Raw genomic sequence first — 25,526 nt, 5'->3', positions numbered from 1 at the left:
CCCCCCCAAAAAAAAAAAACTATATATATACACGCACACATATATATACATATATAAAAAAAAAATATATATATATATATATATATAAAATATATATATATAAAAAAAATACAGGGAAGGTTTTTTTCCAAGATGGCAGACTGGAGGCAGTGTTAGCATACCTCTCCCACTAGGAAAGACAAAATAGCGTGTAAAGACTCACTCTGGGAACTGTTTTTCCAAGAAGCAACACAGGAACTTAGGAAACCTGAAAAAATCCACAGACCCTCTGAAAGAAGTAGCAGGCTGCAGCCTACACCGTGAACCAAGCAAAAAACTGTAAGTCTCCTGAGTGTGAGAGGGGGAGAGACTGCCTCCAAGATATACATCCCCACCAGGGAACCTGGAAATCCAAGCCACAGAGAAGGACCTTAACCCCACCCAGCACAGGAGCTGATTTAGGGAGTGGTGAGGAATACAAAGGTAGGAGCAGCAGTGGGAAGAGCCTTGCATGCATTCTCCAATGCAGACTGAGGGAAGCAATTCTACCTCACAGGGGACCTCCCGGAAGGCTGCCAGCTAACTCAGCAGTGGCTGCAGGTTGAAAGAAGCCCTCAACTAAATTTCACAATATAACCTCGAGTGGGGACAAACTCCCTTGGCCAGAAGTAGGCAACGAGTGGGAAGTGTGCTGCAGCCATGAGTGCAGGAGCTGGGCGCCCTGCCTTTGCCAGCATACTGGGAGGGGCAGTTGCTATCTCCAGGTGGAAGGCTTACACCCTGGGGCAGTTTTGAGTTCTGAGCATAGACAGCCTGGAACTTAGCTCATTGCTGCTAGCAGATTACAGTGGGTGTCAGATCTGCCTTGCCAAGTGCATGGTAACTGGGTGGGGCTTACTGCCGCATACTACTCCCCACTCCCTGTGTGAACTCTTCTGTGCAGCAGAGGCAGCTACGTTCCTCTCTGGAACATTACTCCAGAGGCCAGAGAACCACCTCCTGACTCCCACAGGGGCTGCTGCTTTCCCTGCATGTAGGGAATCAGAGCACAGACCTATGTGACTGAGCCCCCCACCTGGCTTTGTCCCTCCACCTACCCTGGTAGCTTAACACAAAAGACAAAAACTTTTGGGAGCTTTTTGGCCCCACCCATCACCTGAGAAATGAGAGTACCTCCCCTGGGTAACACAAGGCAAGTAAAAATCCCACCACTACTACCACAGCTGGTGCTCTCTTGCAAGCATCACTTCCTGGCTGCAGGCCAATCAACACAGTCCATTACAAGTCCATTAAAGTATCTCCAGGTAGAATAACATTGACATTGTGCCCAGGAAGGAAAAAACCTGTGCATCACCACTGTCTGTACCACTCTGGCTAACCAGGAGGTCCTGAATCTGCCAACAGGACAGGTTCATTACTATTACAATCGGCATTTGAGAACACCAACATACTAAGGCTATCTATATCTAAGGAATCTCAGAGTCTGTGTCACTCCCTGGCCACCCCCATCAGACCTGGTGCTGGTACCCACTGCTGAAAGACTTGAGGACAGGTCACATCACTGGATTCTTTGCAGACATTCTGCAGCACCAGCCTGGAGTGTGGCAGCCCCACTGGGCAGCTAGACCCAGAGGAGCAACAGCATTCACAGTAATCTGGCTCTCAGGGACTCCTACTCCTAGGGGAAGGGGAAGTGCACCATATCAAAGGAACATCCCATGGGACAAAATACTTGGGACAGCAGGCTTTGAGTCCCAGATCTTTCCACTAGTGGTAAATTTCTTTCAGCAGAGGCATAGTTGCAGTGCTGGGCTCAGTTGGGAAAGTCTGCAGCTCTACCCCAACAGTCAGGCAGCCCTGGTGCTCATAAAGGGTCTTGGGGAAGGGGGCTTCTTTTCCCCCTTATTCACCACTGCAGACAGTTAGGGCTTCTCCCACAGGAGCTGAGCATGTGTGCACCTATAGACAGCCTTTCTGGAACACTTCACAGTGACTACATCCCCACGGGAGGAGTATCCGCCAGGTTCAGGCTTGCGTAAGATGTAGAGTCACAACTCCTCTCTACCCAGAAGATCAACGTTCCTGCAGATGAAGAAGTGCCCATCTGATAAATAGCTGGACCACTGGATCAGAAGTGGGTCTAGGAGATAGCCAGCTTCCCTGGTGACCTGGCAGGGGAGCTGAGATGGCTCCCACCTTTATCCTGATAAGACCTCAGTGCATTCCACTGACAGCTTTCCCAGCCACGCTCTGTCAAGGCTGTGACTTCTGCCCACCATTGGCTATTGCATTTACCCAACTGCTTTAGCCACAACAGGTTTCTACCCAAGAACACCTCCCCTACTGGCCTGAAGCTTAAAATAGTCACCCTAGTAAATAAAATACTGGGGAAAAAAAAAATAAATAAGTCCACACCACAAAGGAATGAGATAAGCTTCAAGAGACCTCTGCCCTTCTAACCCTATAGGAGACAATGAATTTTCTCACACACTGAGCACATTGCTACTACAACCAGCATCTGAGACAGTCATCAAAGACTCTCTATAACGAAGGAACTCATATAGAGTCATCACCCCTGAAAACACCAAAAGCCAAATTAGGCTGCAATAAACTATAAACATTAAAGTCACATCCTTAAAGAAGGGAAAAGAAATTTTATAAAAGTCAAGTAAAAAATAAATTCAAGAATAATTAGGAAAGATAATTTGGTTCCTTCCAAATGAGAAGGAACCAGAAAAATAATTCTGGTAATATGATAAAACAGAGCTCAACAACATCCACAAAAGATTACACTCGTCCTCCAGTAATGGATCCAAACCAAGTTGAAATACTTGAAATATCAGATAAAGAATCCAAAAGGTTGATTATTAAGCCACTCAAGGAGATTCCAGAGAAATGTAAAAACCAACATAAAGCAATTTTTTAAAAAAAATCCGGGATATGAATGAAAAATTTTCTAAGAGATAGACATCTTAAAGAAAACCCCAGGCTGGACGTGGCAGCTCACACTTGTAATCCCAGCACTTTGGGAGGCCGAGGCGGGTGGATCTTGAGGTCAGGAGTTCAAGACCGGCCTGGCCAACATAGTGAAACCCCGTCTCTACTAAAAATACAAAAAAAATTAGTCCCCACTACTCGGGAGGCTGAGGCAGAAGAATGGCGTTAACCCGGGAGGTGGAGCTTGCAGTGAGCCGAGATTGTGCCACTGCACTCCAGCCTGGGCGACAGAGCGAGACTCCATCTCAAAAAAAAAAAAAGAAAGAAAGAAAAATCAATCAGAACTTCTGGAAATGAAAGACACACTGGCCGGGCGCGGTGGCTCATGCCTGTAATCCCAGCACTTCGGGAGGTCTGAGGCAGGCGGATCACGAGTCAAGAGATCAAAGACCATCCTGGCCAATATGGGCAAACCCCAGTTCTACCCCAAAATACAAAAATTAGCTAGGCATGGTGGTGCACGCCTGTAGTCCCAGGTACCAAAGGAGGCTGAGGCAGGAGAATCGCTTGAACCCGGGAAGCCAGAAGGTTTGCAGTGGAAGGCCGAGATCATGCCACTGCAACTTCAGTCTGGTGACCAGAAGTGAGACTGTGTGAAAGAAAGGAAAGAAAGGAAGAGGAGGATGAGAAGGAGGGGAGGGGAAGGGGAGGGGAGGGGAGAACCACTCTTAGGAATTACAAAATGTAAATATAGTGGATAAGTTTTTAACAATAGACTAGAACAAGTAGAAGGAAAGAATTCAGGCTCGAAGCTTAAGGCTTTTGAACTAACCAATCAGGGAAAAAAAAAAAAAAAAAGAATTTGAAAAATGAACAAAGTCTCCAGAAAATAATGAGATTAATGTAAAAATAGGCCAAAGCTTAAAAAAATTTGGTGTTCCTAAAAGGGAGAAAAGAAAAGTTTGGAAAACTTATTTGGGGAATAATTGAGGAAAACTTCCCTGGCCCTTTGGCTAGAGGATTTAAGATACACAAATATAAGAACACAAAAGAACCCTGGAAATTCATTGCAAAAGGTCAATCATGAAGGCATATAGTCCAGTCAACAGGCCTCTCTAAAGTTAACCATGAGGCTGAAGTGCAGTGGCTCAACTCCTGAAATCCCAGCACTCTTGAGAGGCCCAAAGTGGGTGGATCAACCCTGAGGTTCAAGAGTTTTGAGACCAAGCCCTGGCCAAACAATGGCGAAACCTGTCTCCTTACTAAAATACCAAGCATCTACCCAGACATGTTGGCGGGCCACCTTGTAATCCCAGCTACTTTGGGAGGATGAAGGCAAGCCAGAAATCAACTTGAATCCAGGAACCAGAGTTGCAACGACCCCAAGATCGTGCCACTGCATTCCAGCCTGGGCAACGAAGTGAGGAACGCCCTTCCAATCTCCAAATAATAATAATAATAATAATAATCCAAGGTAAAGGGTGAAAAAGATATTCCACGCAATGTAAAGCAAAAGTAAGCAAAAATAGTTAAAATGTGACAGACAAGGAGACAGGACTAAATGGTGGAACTCCTACTTGGACAGACAGAAACAGCATGTGGAGACTCACAACTGTGAACTTTTTGCTCCCAAGAACCCAACTGCAGGAGCCATACCAGAGAAACCTGAAAGAATTCACAAGACCCCTTTGAAAGAAGCAGCCTGGCCACTGCACTTCCCAAAAGTGGGGGAAAACCGCCTCAGCCCCCCCCGAAGTGCTGGGATTACAGGCATGGAGCCCACCGCGCCACGGCCCAGTGTGTCTTTCATTTCCAGAAAGTTATGATTGATTTTTCTTTCTTTTTTTTTTTTTTTTTTTTTTTTTGAAGATGGAGTCTCGCTCTGTCGCCCAGGCTTTGGGAGTGCAGTGGCCACGATCCTCGGCTCACTGCAAGCAAGCTCCACCTCCCGGGTTAACGCCATTCTTCTTTTCCCAAAGAGGGGGAAAAGTCTGCCTCTGAATACATATCCCCACTGGGGAACCTGAAAATGCAGATCATGGGAGAAGGACTTAGCTTTACCTAGAGCTGAGATGGATTTAGTGAGCTAAGCAAAATATAAAAGTAGAAGAAGCAGTGGGAAGAGCCCTGCAGGCACTCCCGGTCTCCAGCAGGTGGAAAGGGGCAAGGTTGGAAAGCCCTGCTTACTTTCTCAGTGGAGTTATGCCCTGGGGCAAGACTGCAGCCCTGTAGGCTGGCTGCCTGGATATAAACTTGGTGCTGTTAGTGGGGCACAACAGGAGTGAGGCTGGCCTTGCTGGCTGTGTAGGAGCTAGGTGAAATCTGTCATTGCTGGCTTTCCCCTACTTCCCTGGTAACCTGTATGACACAATAGAGGCAGTCATCATTCCCCTTGGAACATAATCCCATTGGCCTGAGAACCATCCCATCCCCCATATTGGCCACAGCAAGGCCCGCCCTGAACTCAGACCCACCTAACTCTGCCCACACCTGATGGTTTTTCTCTACCTGCCCAAGTAGCTGAAGACAAAAAACATAAATGCTTGGGAGCTCAATGGCCCCACCCACAGCCTGAGAAACCTGAATATCTATCCATAAATGAAGGGGAGATAAAGTCTTTTTCAGACAAGCAATTGCCGAGTGAATTTGCCACTACCAAGCAAGCACTACAATAAATGCTAATATATTAATAGGAGTTCTAAATTTTGAAACAAAAATCTCAAAATACACCAAAATAGAACCTCCTTATAGTACAAATCTCACAGGGCCTATAAAACAATACCACAATGGAAAAAAAACAAGGTGTTCAGGCAACAACTAGCATGACGAATGGAACAGTAATTCACATCTCCATACTAATGTTGAATGTAAATGGCTGAAATGCTCCACTTAAAAGATGCAGGATGACAGAATGCATAAAAATTCACCAACCAAGTATCTGCTGTCTTCAAGAGACTCACCTAACACATAAGGCCTCATATAAGCTTAAAGTAAAGTGGTAGAAAAAGATATGCAAAAGGAAACTATGTTTTCATGCAAAAGGAAACTAGAAGCCAGCAGGAATAGCTATTCTTATATCAGACAACACAGACTTTAAAGCAACAACAGTTTAAAAAGACAAAGAGGGACATTATATAATGATAACAGGATCAGTCCAACAGAAGAGTATCACAATCCTAAAGATACATGCACCTGAAACTGGAGCTCCCAAATTTATAAAATTACTACTAGACCTAAGAAACTGAGACAGATGGCAACACAGTAATAGTGGGGGACCTCAATACTCCACTGACAGCACTAGACAAGTTAAGATAGAAAGTCAACAAAGAAACAAGGGACTTAAACTATACCCTAGAACAAATGGACTTAACAGATATTTACAGAACATTCTACCCAACAACTGCAGAGAATACATTCTTTTCATTAGCACATGGAACATTCTCCAAGACAGACCATATGATAGGCCACAGAAAAAGTGTCAGTAAATTAAAGAAAATCGAAATTATATCAAGCACTGTCTCAGAACACAGTAAAACAAAACTGGAAATTGGCCGGGCATGGTGGCTTACGGCTGTAATCCCAGCACTTTGGGAGGCTGAGGCGGGCAGATCGCCTGAGGTCAAGAGTTTGAGACTAGCCTGGCCAACATGGCAAAGGTCGGTCTCTACTAAAAATAAAAAATTAGCCAGGCATGGTGGCAGGTGCCTGTAATCTCAGCTACTCAGGAGGCTGAGGCAGAAGAATCGCTTTAACCCAGGATGCAGAGGTTGCAGTGAACTGAGATCGCACCACTGCACTCCAGTCTGGGCAAGACAGTAGGACAAGACAGAAAGAAAAGAAAGAAAATTGGAAATTAACTCCAAAAGGAAGCCTCAAAACTATACAAATACATGGAAATTAAATAATCTGCTCCTGAATGACCTTTGGGTCAACAATGAAATCAAGATGAAAATTTAAAAATTCTTTCAACTGAATGATACTAGTGACACAACCCAGCAAAACCTCTGGAATACAGAAAAAGCACTGCTAAAAGGGAAGTTCATAGTATTAAATGCCTAAAAATGTCTGAAAATCACAAACTGACAACCTAAAGTCATACCTCAAGGAGCTAGAGAAACAAGGACAAACTAAACCCAAAGTTAGCAGAAGAAAACAAATAAAGATTAGAGCAGAACTAAATAAAATTGAAACAAAAAAATTACAATAGATCAATGAAACAAATAACTGGTTCTTTGAAAAGATAAACAAAATTGATAGACCATTAGCAAGATTAACCAAGAAAAGAAGAGAGAAGATCCAAATAAGCTCAATTAGAAATGAAACTGGAGATATTACAACCGATACCACAGAAATACAAAAGATTATTCAAGGCTACTATGAACACCTTTATGCACACAAAGTAGAAAACCTAGAGGAGATGGGTAAATTCTTGAAAATATACATCCCTCCTAGATTACATTGGGAAGAAATAGAAACTCTGAATAGACCAATAACAAGTACTGAGATTAAAATAGCAATTAAAAAAAAAACTACCAACAAAAAAAGTCCAGAACCAGATGGATTCACAGCTGAATTCTATCAGACATTCAATGAAGAATTGGTACCAGTCTTACTGAAACTATTTCAAAAGATAAAGAGGAAATCATCCCTAAATCATTCTATGAAGCCTGTATCACCCTCATGTCAAACCAGGAAAGGACATATTGAAAAAAGAGAACTATAGATCAATATTCCTGATGAACATAGATGTAAACATCCTCAACAAAATACTAGCTAACCAAATCCAACAGCATATCAAAAAGATAATACACCATGATCAAGTGGTTTCTTCTTCTTTTTTTTTTCTTGAGACGGAGTCTTGCTCAGTCGCCCAGGCTGGAGTGCGGTGGCGCGATCTCGGCTCACTGCAAGCTCCACCTCCCGGGTTCACGCCATTCTCCTGCCTCAGCCTCCCAAATAGCTGGGACTACAGGCACCCGCCACTACGCCCTGTTAATTTTTTTGTATTTTTAGTAGAGACGGGGTTTCACCGTGTTAGCCAGGATGGTCTTGGATCTCCTGCCCTTGTGATCCGCCCACCTCGGCCTCCCAGTGCTGGGACAACAGGTGTGAGCCACCGCGCCCGGCCCAGGTGGTTTCATAACAGTGATACAAGGATGGTTTAACATACGCAAGTCAGTAAATGTGATACACCACATAACCATAGCTAAAAACAAAAATGATATGATCATGTCAACAGATGCAGAAAAAGCATTTGAAAAAATCCAGTATCCCTTTAGGATTAAAACCACCAACAAAATCAGCATAGAAGGAACATACCTTAAGGTAATAAAAGGCATCTATGACAAACCCACAGCCAACATTATACTGAATGAGGAAAAGTTGAAAGCATTTCCACTGAAAACTGGAACAAGACAAGGATGCCTACTTTCCCCACTTCTATTCAACACAGTACTGGAAGTCCTAGCCAGAGCAATCAGACAAGAGAAAGAAATAAAGGGCATCCACATTGTAAAGAGGAGGTCAAAGTGTCGCTGTTTGCTGATGATATGATTGTATACCTAGAAAACCCTAAAGAGGCATCCAAAAAGCTCCCAGATCTGATAAACAAATTCACCAGGCCGGGTGCGGTGGCTCACGTCTGTAATCCCAGCACTTTGGGAAGCTGAGGCAAGTGGATCACCTGAGGCCAGGAGTTCGAGACCAGCCTGGCCAACATGACAAAACCTTGCCTCTACTAAAGATACAAAAAATTGTTGGGCACAGTGGCTCACGCCTGTAATCCCAGCACTATGGGAGGCTGAGAGGGGGCAGATCACTTGAGGCTGGGAGTTCGAGACCAGCCTGGCCAACATGGCAAAACCCTATCTCTTCTAAAAATACAAAAATTAGCCAGGTGTGGTGGTGAGCACCTGTAATCCCAGCTACTCCAGAGGCTGAGGCAGGAGAATTGCTTGAATCTAGGAGGTGGAGGTTGCAGTGAGCTGAGATCACGCCACTGCACTCCAGCCTGGGCGACAGAGTGAGACTCCATCTCAAAAAAAAAAAAACAAGAATGCAAACAATAAGCTGGGCATGGTGGTGTGCGCGTATAATCCCAGCTACTCAGGAGGCTGAGGCAAGAGAATTGCTTGAACCCAGGAGGCGGAGGTTGCAGTGAGCCGAGATCAAGCCATTGCACTCCAGCCTAGGCAACAATGGTGAAACTCTGTCTCAAAATAAATAAATTAAATAAATATAAATAAAAATAAAAAATAAATTCAATAAAGTTTCAAATTACAAGATCAATGTACACAAATTAGTAGCACTGCTATGCACCAACAGTGACCAAGCTGAGAATGAAAGCAAGACCTCAACCCCTTTTATAATAGCTGCAAAAAAAATAAAATAAAATACTTAGGAATATAGCTAACCAAGGAGAGAAATATACCTAACCAAGGAGATGAAAGATCTCCACAAGCAAAACTACAAAACACTGCTGAAAGAAGTCACAGATGATATAAACAAATGGAAACACATCCCATGTTTATGGGTGGGTAGAATCAATGTTGTGTAGATGACCACATTGCCAAAAGCAATCCATAAATTCAATGCAATTCCCATGAAAATACCATCATCATTCTTCACAGAACTAAAAAAAGCAATCCTAAAATTAATATGGAATGAAAAAAAGAGCCCACATAGCCAAAGCAAGACTAGGCAAAAAGAACAAAGCTGGAGGGATCACATTACCCAATTTCAAACTATGCTACAAGGCTATAGTTACCAGAACAGCATGGTACTGGCATAAAAATAGGCACACAGACCAACGGAACAGAATAGAGATAAAAATAAATAAATATTTTAGAAATAAAGCCAAATACTTACAGTAAACTGATCTTCGACAAAGCAAACAAAAACATAAAGTGGGGAAATGACGCCCTATTCAACAAAATGTGCTGGGATAATTCAGAAGCCACAGGTAGAAGAATGAAACTGGATCCTCATCTCTCACCTTATATAGAAATCAACTAAAGATGGATCAAAGACTTAACTGTAAGGCATGAAACCATAAAAATTATAAAAGATAAACTTAAAAAACCCTTCTGGACATTGGAATAGGCAAAGAATTTATAACTAAAAGCCCAAAAGCAAATGTAAAAAAAGCAAAAATAAACAAATGGGGCCTAGTTAAACTAACAAGTTCCGGCACAGCAAAAGAAATGATCATAAATAAACAAACAACCCACAGAATGGGAGAAAATATTTGCTAACTATGCATCCAACAAAGGACTAATATCCAGAATCTACAAGGAACTCAAACAAATCAGCAAGAAAAAATAATAATAATTCCATCAAAAAGTGGGCAAATGATAGACATTTCTCAAAAGAAGATATACAAATGGCCAACAAATATATGAAAAAAATGCTCAACATCACTAATCATCAGGGAAATGAAAATGAAAACCACAATGAGATACCACCTTACTTCTGCAAGAATGGCCATTAAGAAAGCCAAAAAACAATAGATGTTGGTGTGGATATGGTGAAAAGGGAATACTTAACACTGCTTGTTGGAATGTAAATGAGTACAACCTCTATGGAAAACAGTATGGAAAATTCTTAAAGAACTAAGCGTAGATCCACCATTCAATCCAGCAATCCCACTACTAGGTGTCTACCCAAAGAAAAAGAAGTCATTATATCAAAGACAGCTGCATACATATGTTTATCACAGCACAATCCACAATCGCAAAGATATGGAACCAACCTAAGTGCTCACTAACCAATGAGTGGATAAAGAAAATGTAGATAGCCAGGCGCAGTGGCTCACACCTGAAATCCCAGCACTTTGGGAAGCTGAGGTGGGCAGATTTTCGGAGCTCAGGACTGGCCTGGGGAAGATGACAAAACCCCATCTTTACAAAGAATTAGCCAGGCATAGTAACACACCGCTGTATGTTAGGGGGCTGAGGTGGGAGGATTGCTTGGGCCCAGGAGGTCAAGGCTGCAGTGAGCCATGTTCATGCCACTGCACTCCAGCCTGGGTGACAAAGTGAGACCCTGTCTCAAAAAAAAAAAAAAAAATGTGGTATATATACACCATGAACTACTACTCAGTCATAAAAAAGAATGAAATAACGTCTTTTCAGAAACTCGAGGCTGGGCACGGGGGCTCACGCCTGTAATCCCAGCACTCTGGGAGTCACCTGAGGTCAGGAGTTTGAGACCAGCCTGGACAACATGGTGAAACGTCGTCTCTACTAAAAATACAAAAATTAGCTGGTTATGGTGGTGCATGTCTGTAATCCCAGCTACATGGGAGGCTGAGGCAGGAGAACTGCTTGAACGCAGGAGACGGAGGTTGCAGTGAGCTGAGATCACGCCACTGCATTCCAGCCTGGGCAAGGAAGTGAGACTTTGTCTCAAAAACAAAAAGCATGGATGAAGCTGGAGGCCATGATTTTAAGTGAAATAACTCAGGAATGGAAAACCAAATACCATATGGTGGGAGCTAAGCTATGGATACACAAAAGTATACAAAGTGGTATAATGGATATCAGAGATTCAAAAGGAGGGAAGGTGGAAGGAGATTAAAAAATTACATATTGGTTATAATGTACACTACTCAGGTACCAGATGCACTAAAAATCTCAAAATTCACCACTATATAATTCATCCATGTAACCAAAAACTACTTGTACCCCACAAGCTATTCAAATTTTTAAAATATTAAAAATAAAACACACAAGGGTCAATAAATTTGACTACAGAACTATCTTGTACAGAAAATACATCCTGAACAAAGTCAAACAGCTAACAAAATGTTTGGAAATCATCAAGTCATAAGAAAATAAACGGCTAATTTGCTTGACTTACAGCAGGGGTCCTCAACCCCTGGGCCACGGACCCATACTGGCTCATGACTGTTAGGAACAGGTTGCACAGCAGGAGGTGGGCAGTGGGTAATTAAGCAAAGCTTCATCTGTATTTACAGCTGCTCCCCAATGCTCACATGACCACCTGAGCTCTATCTCCTGTCAGATAAGCAGCAGCATTAGATTCTCATAGGACCACGAACCCCATTATGAACTGCACATGCAAAGGATCTGGATTGCGTGCTCCTTATGAGAATCTAATGCTTGATGATCTGTCACGGTCTCCCAACACCCCCAGATAGAATCATCTTGTTGCAGGAAAACAAGTTCAGGGTTCCCACTGATTATACATTATGGTGAGATGTATAATTATTTCATTATATATTATAATGTAGTAATAATAGAAATAAAGTGCATAATAAATGTAATGTGCTTGAATCATCCAGAAACCATCCCCCCAACTCCAGTCTGTGAAAAAGTTATCTCCACAAAACCAGTCCCTGGTGCCAAAAAGGTTGGGGACTGCTAGCTTATAGAGCTTATAAAATTCAGCTTTTTTTAGGAAGATGTGGTCATAGGTGCTGGGGAGCTCTGGTGTGCCACTCCTGCTCGTGACTCAATGCTGCTCACTCTTGCTGAGGAACAGGTCAGTAAGGAAGCCATGCCACATCCATGGTTTTTAAAGATACCAGAAAAACACTGTGGAGCCAGAGGTGGTGCTTCATGGAATTAGAATAAAACCCCTGGAGAAGGTGTGTGCTGACTTGATCACAGGCAAAAAGTTTAAAAATCTCAAAGTAAAAGGACCAGTTTGTATGCCTACCAAGATTCTGAAAATCACTACAAGAAAAACTCCTTGTGGTGACAGTTCTAAGGCATTGGGATGGCTTCCAGATGAGAATCCAAAAGTGACTCATTGACTTGCACAGTCCTTCCAAGACTGTCAAGCAGATTATTTCCATCACTATTGCGCCAGGAGTTGATTCTGAAGTCACCAATGCAGATGTTTAAGTCAACTATTTTAATAAATTAATTACTAGTTGTTAAAAAAACAAAACAAAACAAAGAAAAATGGAGCCGGGCGTGGTGGCTCACACCTGTAATCCCAGCACTTGGGGAGGCCAAGGCAGGTGGATCACGAGGTCAGGAGATCGAGACCATTCTGGCTAACATGGTGAAACCCTTTCTCTACTAAAATACAAAAAAAAAAAAAAAAAAAAATAGCCGGGTGTGGTGGCAGGCACCAGTAGTTCCGGCTACTTGGGAGGCTGAGGCAGGAGAATGGCGTGAACCCGGGAGGTGGAGGCTGCAGTAAGCCGAGATGGCGCCACTGTACTCCAGCCTGGGCAACAGAGTGAGACTCAGTCTCGAAAAAAAAAAAAATGAAAAAGAAAAATGGAAAACCCTTCAGAGTCCAATGGGCAGAGAATATGAACAGACATTTCACAAAATAAATATAAATTAAAATAGTCAAAATTATCTAACAGTATGACTATCTCAACTTAAGAATGCAAATTGGAGCAGTGGAGATATATTTTTCATTGATCAGACTGGGAAAAATTTTAAAGCTTAAAAGCATCTAGATGGCGTCAATAAGGAACTGGTTGAAGAAATTAAACCCCATCCCTACAATGGAATATTATATAGCCATTAAAAAGAATGCAATAAGAGGCCAGGTGGATGGGCTGGGCGCGGTAGCTCACGCCTGTAATCCCAGCACTTTGGGAGACCAGGGTGGGTGGATCACAAGTTCAGGAGTTCAAGACCAGTTTGGCTAACATGGTGAAACCCCATCTCTACTAAAAATACAAAAATTAGCCAGGCGTGGTGGTGTACGCCTGTAGTCCCAGCTACTGGGGAAGCTGAGGCAGAAGAATCACTTGCACCTGGGAGGCGGAGGTTGCAGTGAGCCGGGATTGTTCTACTATACTCCAAACTGGGTGACTGCGCAAGACTCTGTCTGTCAAAAATACAAATAAAAATAAATAAGAGGCCAGGTGGCTCATGCCTGTAATTCCAGCACTTTGGGAGACCAAGGCAGGAGGACTGCTTGAGCCTAGGAGTTTGAGACCAGACTGGACAATATAGTGAGACCTCATCTCTACAAAATATAAAAAATTAATTAGCTGGGCACGGTGGCTCACACCTGTAGTCTTAGCTGCTCAGGAGGCTGAGGCTGGACAATTGCTTGAGCGTGGGTAGTTGAGGCTACAGTGAGCTCTGACTGTGCCACTACACTGCAGCCTGGGCAACATAGTAAAACCCCATCTCTACAAAAAAAATTAAAATTAAAAATATTAGCCAGGTGTGTTGGCATGTACCTGTAGTCCTAGTTAACTTGAGAGGCTAAAATGGGAGGATTGCTTGAGCCCAGGAGTTTGAGGCTGCAGTGAGCCATGATCGCATCATTGCACTTCAGCCTGGGAGACAGAGGAAGACTCTGACCAAAATAAAATAAATTTTAAAAATGACCTTTGACTTGGGGGTTAAAAAAATGATACCTGTATTGTCGATATGGAAAGATCACTAAGACATAACATTAAGTGATAAAGATGGAACAGAATATATATATCTATCTCTTTGGTATTTTTAAAAGATACATATGTAGTGGTACATGCACAAAAAATGTCATTATAAGAAGCCATTTTTACTAGCTACTTTTGTGCAGAATGACCAGGTGTTAAAGAAGACAAAGGTTTAACATTTTTCATTTTATATCTTTCTGTATTACTTTAATATAACAAATAGCAATTGTGATATTGTTTGAATTCTTATTATGTATATATTTCTATTTCTGAAATGTCAACAGGAGTTAACTAGTGAATCAAATTTGGTTTGCTACTTTATGTTGCTCTGTATTTTTCAAATTATTTTTTGTAAAAGCCTACTCTAAGGTATTGTTTTTCAAACTGCAGCTTATGACCCATTAGTGAATCATGAAATCTGTCTACTGAGTTGCAACCAGCACTTCCCCCACCATATTCCCGGCAAGTGAAATAACCTGAACTGGACTAAAATAGAAAATAATTGAAAACACCAGTGCACATCATAGATTATGAGCAAGAAAGAGCCAGACCAAGAACAGGCAAGCTGACTCAAAGTTTGAAAACCTTTGCTCTAAGATATTATGTTAGTAGTACTTTGAATAGGGTGCTTAGGGAAATATATTAATTATGTTATAATTAATATTTCAAAACCAAGAATCATTTTATGTCAAATTGAGTTTTTATATGCCAATTCTTAGTATGATCAATTTCCAAAAAATGCTATTAATTGAAATGATAATGGAGAAAATATATAATTTCCGAAAATTCAGAGACAAAACGAAAAGGACAGCTATACAACATACACTGACTTGAATGAAATCGAAAAAAATCAAACTGCCAGGCACAGTGGTTCACACATCTAGTTCTAGCACCTTATGAGGCCAAAGCAGGAGGACAACTTGAGCCCAGGTGTTAAGGACCAGCCTCGGCAACACAGGGAAACCTTGTCTCTACAAAAAATTTTAAAATTAGCCAGGTATGGTGGCATGCACCTGTAGTCCCAGCAACTCGGGAGGCTGAAGTGGGAGGATTGCTTGAACCCAGGAGTTCAAGGATGCAGTGAGCTATGATCATACCACTGCACTCTAGCCTCAGTGACAGACCAAGACCCTGTTTCTAAAAAATAAAAATTAAAAATGAACCTATATACCTATATTTAGAATAGCACCATATTATAAATTATACACATTCATGTCTTTGGAATGGATAAGACTGAAATTAAAGTTAGAGTGTTTACCTATGAAGAGGTCACCAAAATAATAAATTTTTAAAATGCTAGGCTATCTGAAAATTCCAGAATATTGACAGAAGACCACATAGTTCAAATATACATTCAGCGATAATCAGGGCATGCATTTTAAGTTATTGTTTTTGGTGTCAAAGGATGTGTTTGTTCTGATTACAAACACCATCTATTGCCCAGTCTCCTGTTTGGTCAAGACAGATAACTCCAAAATGACTAGCCAGGATTGGGAACATAGTTCAGTCAATAATTAAGTGAAATTAAAGGACTAGGGGAGTATGAAATCAAAAGACTTTGTTTTCATTAACATGGCAACCAAACCGTGTACTGTGTATTATGCAGTCAGAGCAGCCCTGGGAAGCCCTATCTTTTTTTAATTTCATGAACCCCAATGTCATGTATCTTTACTACTTACATTACCTTTTTCTCCCTTTTATCCAACTCTCCACCCCTCCTCCCCACCAACCCTTGTCTGCTTTTATTTCCTTTGTTCCTTTCCATTCATTAAATCCATTACTCTTAATGATGTCTCACGCTTCCAAATCCCTATGGGGATTATCTATACCACTCATTTGGAAGTCAGCAAATGATCTCTTGTATTATTTATCTTTTTTAAACATATCCTATTTTTACATACACTTATATTAACTATCTGGTAAAGTGTAAAGTCATTCCATGTTATGAATGCAGTCAATATCAACAAATATTTTTAGTTATCTTTTTAAGTTCTCATATAACCCAGAAGTCAAAAGTTGTTCAGGGCATGTGTTCATTAACTAAATAGATTCAGGTAATCTACACGTGCCCCAGGAGTGTGGGATCATAGGCCAAGGCTAATTCTGGAAGCAATGAGAGGGAGATGAAGGGAGGGAGAATAGGACCTGGCATGGGCAATGGCAATAAAGACAGAAAGGAGGGGTTAGATAAAAACAGGGTAAGAAAAACTGAATAGGATTTAGTAATTGATAGACTGAGGGAAAATGACCCAGGATGGTACAAGCAACCAAAAAGATGGTGGTACAATTAGAGATAAGTAAAAGCATTACAGGTTTAAGGTGTGAAGAAATGTAGGTTTTTTTTCTTTCTTTCTTTTCTTTTTTTTTTTTTGGAGATGGAGTTTCACTCTTGTCACCCAGGCTGGAGGAACGGTGCAATCTCAGCTCACCGCAGCCTCCGCCTATCAGGTTCAAGCAATTCTCCTGCCTCAGCCTCCCCAATAGCTGGGATTACAGGCATGCACCACCACACCTGGCTAATTTTGTATTTTTAGTAGAGATGGGATTTCTCCATGTTGGTCAGGCTGGTCTCAAACTCCTAACCTCAGGTGATCAGCCTCCCTTGCCCTCCGAAAGTGCTGGGATTACAGGCGTGGGCCACTGCACCTAGCCAGAAATGTAGATTTTAGTATCAGATGTGATGAACTCAAGACGTTCATGGGGCATATAGTTAGTGATCCTGTTACCTTGATCTGAAGCTCAGGCGAGAGTGCTCAACTGCAGGTAAAGAACTTAGGAGTCATTAGCATAGAGAAGACATTGCCCAGAAGCATTGTAAGGGAGCAAATGGGAAGGGCATTTAGTAGAGAGCTCTTTTGGAAAATAAGAACATTAAAGGGTCTGAAAAAAGAGACATTTAAGGCATAGGATTACACAGACTCGGAAGGTATGTTCACAGAAGCGAAGCCTCCTTCTCTCAGGAGAGGATATTGTTATGAAAACCAAGAAAGATTACCTTCCTCCCAGAAGCGGAAACAGATAACAATTTCGGGTATTAAGAGAAATATCTCAGCAAACTAACACAGGAACAAAAAACCAAACGCCACATGTTCCCACTCATAAGTGGGAGTTGAACAATGAGAACATATGGCCACAGGGAGGGGAACATCACACACCGGGGCCTGTTGTGGGGAGGGAGGAGGGATAGCATTAGGAGAAATACCAAATGTAGATGACAGGTTAAGGGGTGCAGCAAACCACCATGGCACACGTATACCTATGTAACAAACCTGCACATTGTGCACATGTATCCCAGAACTTAAAGTATAATAAAAGAATAAAAAATAACAATAATAAAAAAGAATGTGGACCTTAACCTGTTTTCTTTTTTTGTTTGTTTTTGAGATGGAGTCTTGCTGTGTCGCCCAGGCTGGAGTGCAATGGCTTGATCTCTGCTCACTGCAACCTCTGCCTCCTGGGTTCATGTGATTCTTCTGTGTCAGCCTCCCAAGTAGCTGGGATTACAGGTGCCGGCCACCACACCTAGCTAATTTTTGTATTTTTAGGAGAGACGGGGTTTCACCATGTTGGCCAGGCTGCTCTCAAACTCCTGCCCTCGGGTGATCCGCCCACCTCAGCCTCTCAAAGTGTTAGGCTTACAGGCGTGAGCTACCGTGCGTGCCCAGCCAACCTGTTGTTTACAACAATGTCAACAGCATGCTGGGTAACACTGTGATAGACTCTTCCAGTTTTGCCTGAGTAACATTGTGGGACACTCTTTTTTGAAATTTTTGAATAGTACCCATACCCTTGATGTCTACAGTATCACCTTTCTTGGAGCTTCACATGTACGTGGCCGAAGGAATAACTCCACGTTTTCTAAAAGACTATATTTTTAAAGAAAATACAGCGGTGCCACTCCTCTTTCCCTTTGTGTTTGTCATTTTGGCAAAGTGGAAGATGGCAGTTCTGGACAGAAGACATTATTTTTAAATCTCTCTTTAACAGTCAAAAAAAAAAAAAAAAAAAAATGAGAAGGCGGCCAGGTGTGGTGGCTCACGCCTGTAATCCTAGCACTTTGGGAGGCTGAGGCGGGCAGATCACCTGAGGTCAGGAGTTTGAGACTAGCCTGGCCAAACGATGACAATCTTTTAGTAGAGACAACGGTGAAACCCCATCTCTACTAAAACTACAAAAAATAGCCAGGCGTAGTCGCACATGCCTGTAATCTCAGCTACCTGGGAGGCTGAGGCAAGAGAATCACTGAAACCCAGGAGGCAAAGGCTGCAGTAAGCCAAGATCGCGCCACTGCACTCCAGCCTGGGTGACCGAGGGAGACTCTGTCTCAAAAACAAAACAAAACAAAACTGAGAAGGCTGAAAGGCTAAGTACACAGCCAAAAAATGGCAAAACAGGCATTAAAACACATCTTTGGATACCTTGGTTCTAGATCGTATCATCTATCTGTATATGCACACAAACATATAATATTTTCGCTAAAAAATGGGAACACACTAACCACATAGTTTTGTAACCAGCCCTTTTTCACTTAACATATTGTAAACAATGTTTCTGTCAACAAATACCTATCTACAATAGCAGTTTTAACAGCTGCATAGTACTCCACTGCCTGGGTATGAAATTGCTTTAAATAGTAGGTTTGGGCCAGGCTTGTAATCCCAGTACTTTGGGAAGCCGAGGTGGGTGGATCACCTGAGGTCAGGAGTTTGAGAGCAGCCTGGCCAACATGGTGAAACCCTATGTCTATTAAAAACACAAAAATTAGCTGGGCGTGGTGGCAGGCGCCTGTAGTCCCAGCTACTTGGGAGGCCGAGGCAGGTGAATCTTTTGAACCCGGGAGGCAGAGGTTGCAGTGAGCAGAGATCACGCCACTGCACTCCAGCCTGGGCGACAGAGTGAGACTCCATCTCAAAAATAAATAAATAGTATGTTTATGTTACTCTAATATTATAGTATTTTTTTAATATTATAAACAATGCTATAATAGTTTGTACATCTGCATGATTAACTCCTTAAGATAAAAATACCCAAAAGAGGAAAGCGCTCTTTTCAGGCTTTTGGTACTGATTCCGTTTCTAGCTACGTTTCAAGTGTTCAAAAGCCCTTGTGACTAGTGACTACCACACTGGACAGCACAGATACTTTCCTCATTGCGAAGAGTTCTATTCAACAGTGCTGGTCTACACTGGGCCAGACCATGCAGATCATTGCTGAATCTTAGGGCATGGCCTCCCACTTCGGCCTGACATTGGAGCCCCTCTCTATCCTCCTACTTTTGAAGGCCACTCTCCACAGTGATTTCTGCTAACCCTGCAGCTGTAGCACATAGGATGTGCACTGGAGAGCTGGTTCTCTCCTCCTGTAGCTCCACCCAGGCTAGGAGAATAGAGATTTTTACCTACAGAGATTGTACCGGCAGACACCATTGTTCCTACTCCTGTTTCCAGCCCCAGCTCCCAGTCTGCATACGTTACTAGGTTTATATGGAAGGGCAGGCTCTCTGATCAACCTCTGAGCAAGTTTCCCTCAAGTCTGCTGGCTAACAATGGGCAGGCTGATGTGTATCCTCCCTCTACTCTTACTTTACCGTTTGGTACCAAAGCTCTTCAACATGACACTGTGAGTGAAAACTGTTTTTAATTTTGCAAGGGTGATATAAATTCTTCTGCATTCTACCATTTGGGTGTTTCAACAAAAAACTGGTAAGAAGGTGAAAGATGACTCACCACCTTGGACTAAGAAGTAAAAGCTTTTAAAGCTTATAGGCATTTCAAATGGTTTTAAATAACAACTTGATATCTCAACTGGCTCTCTTGACTTTTCTATTTGAAATCTGCTTAAGAAATAAGCACCTAGAAAAAGTTTGCCTAACCGAATCCAGCAGCACATCAAAAAGTTTATCCACCACGATCAAGTCAGCTTCATTCCTGGGATGCAAGGCTGGTTCAACATACACAAATCAATAAACATAATCCATCACATAAACAGAACCAATGACAAAACCACATGATTATCTCAGTAGATGCAGAAAAGGCCTTCAACAAAATTTAACAGCTCTTCATGCTAAAAACTCTCAATAAACTAGGTATTGATGGTATCTCAAAATAATAAGAGCTATTTATGACAAACCCACAGTCAATACCATTCTGAATGGGCAAAAACTGGAAAGATTCCCTTTGAAAACCGGCATAAGGCAAGTACGCCCTCTCTCACCACTCCTATTCAGAGCATGATATATAGACCAATGAAATAGAACAGAGGCCTCAGAAATAACACCTGTCGAGGGGTGCAGGGCTGGGGAAGGGATGGCATTAGGAGAAATACCTAATGTAGATGACGAGTTGATGGGTGCAGCAAACCACCGTGGCACGTGTATACCTATGTAACAAACCTGCACATTCTGCACATGCACCCCAGAACTTAAATTAAAAAAAAAAAAGAAAAAGAAAAGGTTTGCCTTAGTTAAGGGTCACAATGTAATAAGCAAGAAATAGCAGACTGTTACAAATTTATTATGTAAACAGCAAATAGACTTTATACAGGATGTTTAGTCATGTAAATGCAATTTCCTTGAGGTAGAAAGGAAAAATGTATTTTCCAATTACGTCTGCAAGATAATAAATAACAACCCACATGCAATTACAGAATGAACAAAGAATAAAAAAGAAATTCTAATCTAATTCTAATTCACAATCATGCTAGAAACCCCACTTTAAGAGGCTGCAGTATTCTTGAAATGTTTACACACCATCAAAATATATATACAAGAGTGGAATCTAACCTAATAAAATTAAAACTTTTTATGCACAAATCATCTATGTGTGATACATCTGAATATCACTATGTATTATTGTCCCAAGCTAATAAATAGGTTTGACTTTAGAAATTTATCATCACAAAAAAGATTATAGTATCAATTATAATTTCATACTCCAACTCTCTCTTTTCAGTCAACAAAATATACACAGAGTTGAAAATATGATATATAACTGGTAGATCGGCCGGGCGCGGTGGCTCAAGCCTGTAATCCCAGCACTTTGGGGGGCCGAGACGGGCGGATCACGAGGTCAGGAGATCGAGACCATCCTGGCTAACACGGTGAAACCCCGTCTCTACTAAAATACAAAAAACTAGCCGGGCGAGGTGGCGGGCGCCTGTAGTCCCAGCTACTCCGGAGGCTGAGGCAGGAGAATGGCGTAAACCCGGGAGGCGGAGCTTGCAGTGAGCTGAGATCCGGCCACTGCACTCCAGCCCGGGCGACAGAGCAAGACTCCGTCTCAAAAAAAAAAAAATAATTGGTAGATCACATATAACAATGCAAAGTACTAAACACCATTTAAGAAGAAAGAAGGCTTATGACTAGAAAAAGTAAAAGCAATAGAAAAGCAATCATTTATAAAAAACTAATCTTGAAGCCAACTCAACCAAACACAGGTTTGTTATATGAGCCTTCACTTCATGCTTTGTCGAAGAGTCAAGACTCATGTAAGAGAAGATCTGTTCTGGCTCTTCAGCAACTCATTGGGGAGTCATTTGTTTTTGTGGGAGAGGCTCTGAAACCATTATGTTCTATCACTGCCAGAATTGGCTGACTTGTCTAAAGGATCAGGAGCCAAACACATAGAAACAACTATGAAAGAACCTGGGATCATCAGTCAAAAGACATACCAAGCCTAAATGGAAATATACTAATACCCCTTGTCTCAGTCTGTTTGGGCTGCTATAGCAAATTACCATAGAAGGGTTGGCTTATAAACAAAAGTAATTTATTTCTCACATTTCTGTAAATCAGGAAGTCCAAGATCAAGACACCAGGAGATTTTCTGTCTGGTGAGAGCCACTTCCTCAGAGACCACCATCTTCTCACTGTAACCTCACATGGTGGAAGGGGTAAGGGGTCTTTCTGTGCTCCTGTTGGGCACCAATCTCATTCATGAGCGTGGAGCTGCAGTGACTTAATCATCTCCCAAAGGCTTCACCTCCTAATATCAACACCTTGAAGGCTAAGATATCAACATATGAATTTTGGAGGGACACAAACATTCAGACCATATCTCCCCTCCCATGGAAGACACAAGGGGAATCTAATCTACAAGGCTACACACTTCATTTCTGCATTAGATTCATGTATTGCATGTAAAAAACAACAAAAGGGGCAGAGGGGTTAGCTACAACTGATCTAATCTTATATTGTCTATAATAAGAGCTTACTGTCGTTTATGAACATTAGAGACATCCATTAAAAACTATAAAGTTCTCAAAATCAAGAAAAGCAATGTAATAAATGAGTTATTTTACAGAGTAAAAAAAATTCAAGTACATGAAAAAGCCAAAATCCTCCACTAATAAAACCTAATGAAAATAGGAATGATACCTACAATAGGTTTCTTAGGAATATATTGTGATATAAAATATTAATGTCTACATATTTCTATGTTAAGAATGGCTAGACACTGAATGTCAGCTATTTTCTGTAGAGAGGGGTTAACAAAGTAATAAATTGTGCTTATTTATTAATTATACCTTCAACATTTAAAGCTAATTACTTTCTTAAAGAAGAGCTTGCCTTGACAATACCCTTGGTAAATGAAGACATTATTTGGATTTCAAAAGAGTATTTGAATTATGCAAGTCTTACATTTTATACCAGGATCAACAAATGTACTCTTACATACAACAGCTTTAAAAGAAGTAAACAAATTTCCTTATCAATTAAAACCAGGAATGTCCTAGTGCTTTATTCAAACCTTAAGAAATATTTTGTGTAGCAAAAGAAAATAAAATCACTGGAAGACAACAATATGACCCTTGTAAGTAAAAGGAAAATATCAGGTCTGCCTTGATGGAGAATTTATATATGAACTAAATATACATAGCATGAATATTAAATAGATTACAATGGGCTGGGCACAGTGGCTCACACCTGTAATCCCAGCACTTTGGGAGGCCGAGGCGAGCGAATCACCTGAGGTCAGGAGTTTGAGACCCCCTGGCCAACATGGCAAACCCTGTCTCTACTAAAAATACAAAAATTAGCTGGGCGTGGTGGCGGGCACCTGTAGTCCCAGCTACTTGGGAGGCTGAGGCAGGAGAATTGCATGAACCCAGGTGGGGGGGCCGAGGTCACAGTGAGCCGAGATCACACCACTGCACTCCAGCCTAGGTGACAGAGTGAGACTCCCTCCCAAAAAAAAAAAAAAGATTGGCTACTTTTTTTTTTTTTTTTTACTGCAGTGACACAAATTTACAATGCTCTAGGACAGTGTCTCCCCAAATGATGTTATGTAGGCTATTAACACACATGCTATTCCTCCCGTAAAAAAAGTCCTCAGTTCAAATAAGTTTGGGAAATGCTGACTCAAACAGGTTTCTTGACTGAGTAATACAGCACTTAACAGGCTAAGGTGTTATGGACCTCCAAGAACAGGTAAGCAACCTTTGCTAAATATATTTGACTATAGAATCATCTCATCTCTTCCAAAGCAGAGCTGCTTCTCCCATTTCCAGGTGCTAATACTCTATGGAACATAATTTGGGAAAGAAACACTACCCTCAAGATAGTCTATATGTTCTGCGTTGGATAGAAACATCAGTTTACTAGATAAAGATACTGAATCAGCACTAAATAATGGTTGATCTTTAGAAATAGCAGACCTCTGTGGAACTATAATACTAGTTGCTATGGACAATTTCTATTCTAGCAGATTTTACAAAAGAAGACTGGGCCTTTGCCTTATTCTCATTCTCATTCCCCATCCCACTTCACTCTTGTCTTTGGGGTTCTTGCTGCGCAGGTTTCCTTGCTAAGGCAGAGGAAGCAGAGATGCTGAAATGAAAACAGATCTAGGGAAGCCAGCAGGAGGGTGGGGAAGCAGGATAAACAGGATGTTTATCCACAGTGGCTAGAAAGCATGTCATTAAAGGAGTAGGTTAGCTAAAGGGGTCAAAAATTAATGCCAATAGAACAGACAGAATAGTTTCAGGTCAGAGAGGCATGTGTGAAACTAACAACAGTAAGAAGTTAAGTAGATTCGGAATAAGATGGCAGGGAAAGTGTAAACAGTTTGAGACATACTGTTCATCACAGTTAAAAAGCAACATACAGCTGGGCGTGGTGGCTCACACCTGTAATCCCACTACTTTGGGAGGCCGAGGTGGGCAGATCACGAGGTCAGGAGATCGAGACCATCCCAGTCAACATGGTGAAACTTTGTCTCTACTAAAAATACAAAAATTAGCTGGGCGTGGTGGCGCGTGCCTGTAATCCCAGCTACTCGGGAGGCTGACACAGGAGAATGGCTTGAACCAGGGACTTGGAGGTTGCAGTGAGCCAAGATCATGCCACTGCATTCCAGCCTGGTGACAGAGTGAGATCCCATCTCAAAAAACAAACAAACAAACAAACAAAAGCAACATACTAGGCACAATAAAATACCCTGCATGCGACTGCCTTGTGGTGATTTATCCTAGGGTTCTTTGTAACTAGCAAAACTCCTAGCTGGGTATGATGCTGCACGCCTGTGGAGGCCAAGGCAGGAGAATGGCGTGAACAAGGGAGGCAGAGCTTGCAGTCAGCTGAGATCGCGCTACCTTACTGCAGCCCAGGTGACAGAGCGAGACTCCGTCTCAAAAAAAATAATAATATAGCCGGGCGAGGTGGCGGGCGCCTGTAGTCCCAGCTACTCGGGAGGCTGAGGCAGGAGAATGACGTAAACCCAGGAGGCGGAGCTTGCAGTGAGCTGAGATCCGGCCACTGCACTCCAGCCCGGGCGACAGAGCGAGACTCCGTCTCAAAAAAAAAATAATAATAATAATAATAATAATAATAAAATAAATTAGCCAGGTGTGGCGGCATATGCCTGTAGTCCCAGCTGCTGGGGAGGCTGAGGCAGAAGAATGGCGTGAACCTGGGAAGGCAGAGCTTGCAGTGAGCCAAGATCACGCCACTGCACTTCAGCCTGGGTGACAGAGCAAGACTCCGTCTCAAAAATAAATAAATAAATAAATTCATTCATTCATTCATTCCTGGGCTCAAGTGATCCTCTTGTCTTAGCCTCCTGAGTAGCTAGGACTACTACCATATCCAGCTAATTTTTTCATTTCTTGTAGAGATGGGGTCTAGCTATGTAGCCCGGGCTGACTTCTATATATTTTCACCAAACATAACGTTTTGTAATTTTTCTAAGCACGAAACAATAATATTGAAATAAAATTCCCTTTGGTTTTA

The 25,526-nt window shown here is 41.9% G+C and overlaps 1 protein-coding gene and 1 pseudogene across 6 annotated transcripts in view; one reads left to right on the top strand and one right to left on the bottom strand.

Annotated features, from left to right (window-relative positions):
* Positions 1–25,526, bottom strand: part of CDK19 (cyclin dependent kinase 19) — a 214,681-nt gene that overhangs the window by 80,223 nt on the left and 108,932 nt on the right. The window lies entirely within an intron of this gene.
* Positions 12,447–12,785, top strand: LOC108540515 (40S ribosomal protein S20 pseudogene; annotated as a pseudogene).

Source organism: Rhinopithecus bieti, unplaced genomic scaffold (assembly GCF_001698545.2).
Source record: "Rhinopithecus bieti isolate Rb0 unplaced genomic scaffold, ASM169854v2 scaffold_18548, whole genome shotgun sequence".
In the NCBI taxonomy this organism is placed as follows: domain Eukaryota; kingdom Metazoa; phylum Chordata; class Mammalia; order Primates; family Cercopithecidae; genus Rhinopithecus; species Rhinopithecus bieti.
Note: the sequence above shows the minus strand (reverse complement) of the source record. Positions and strands in the feature narration are given on the sequence as shown.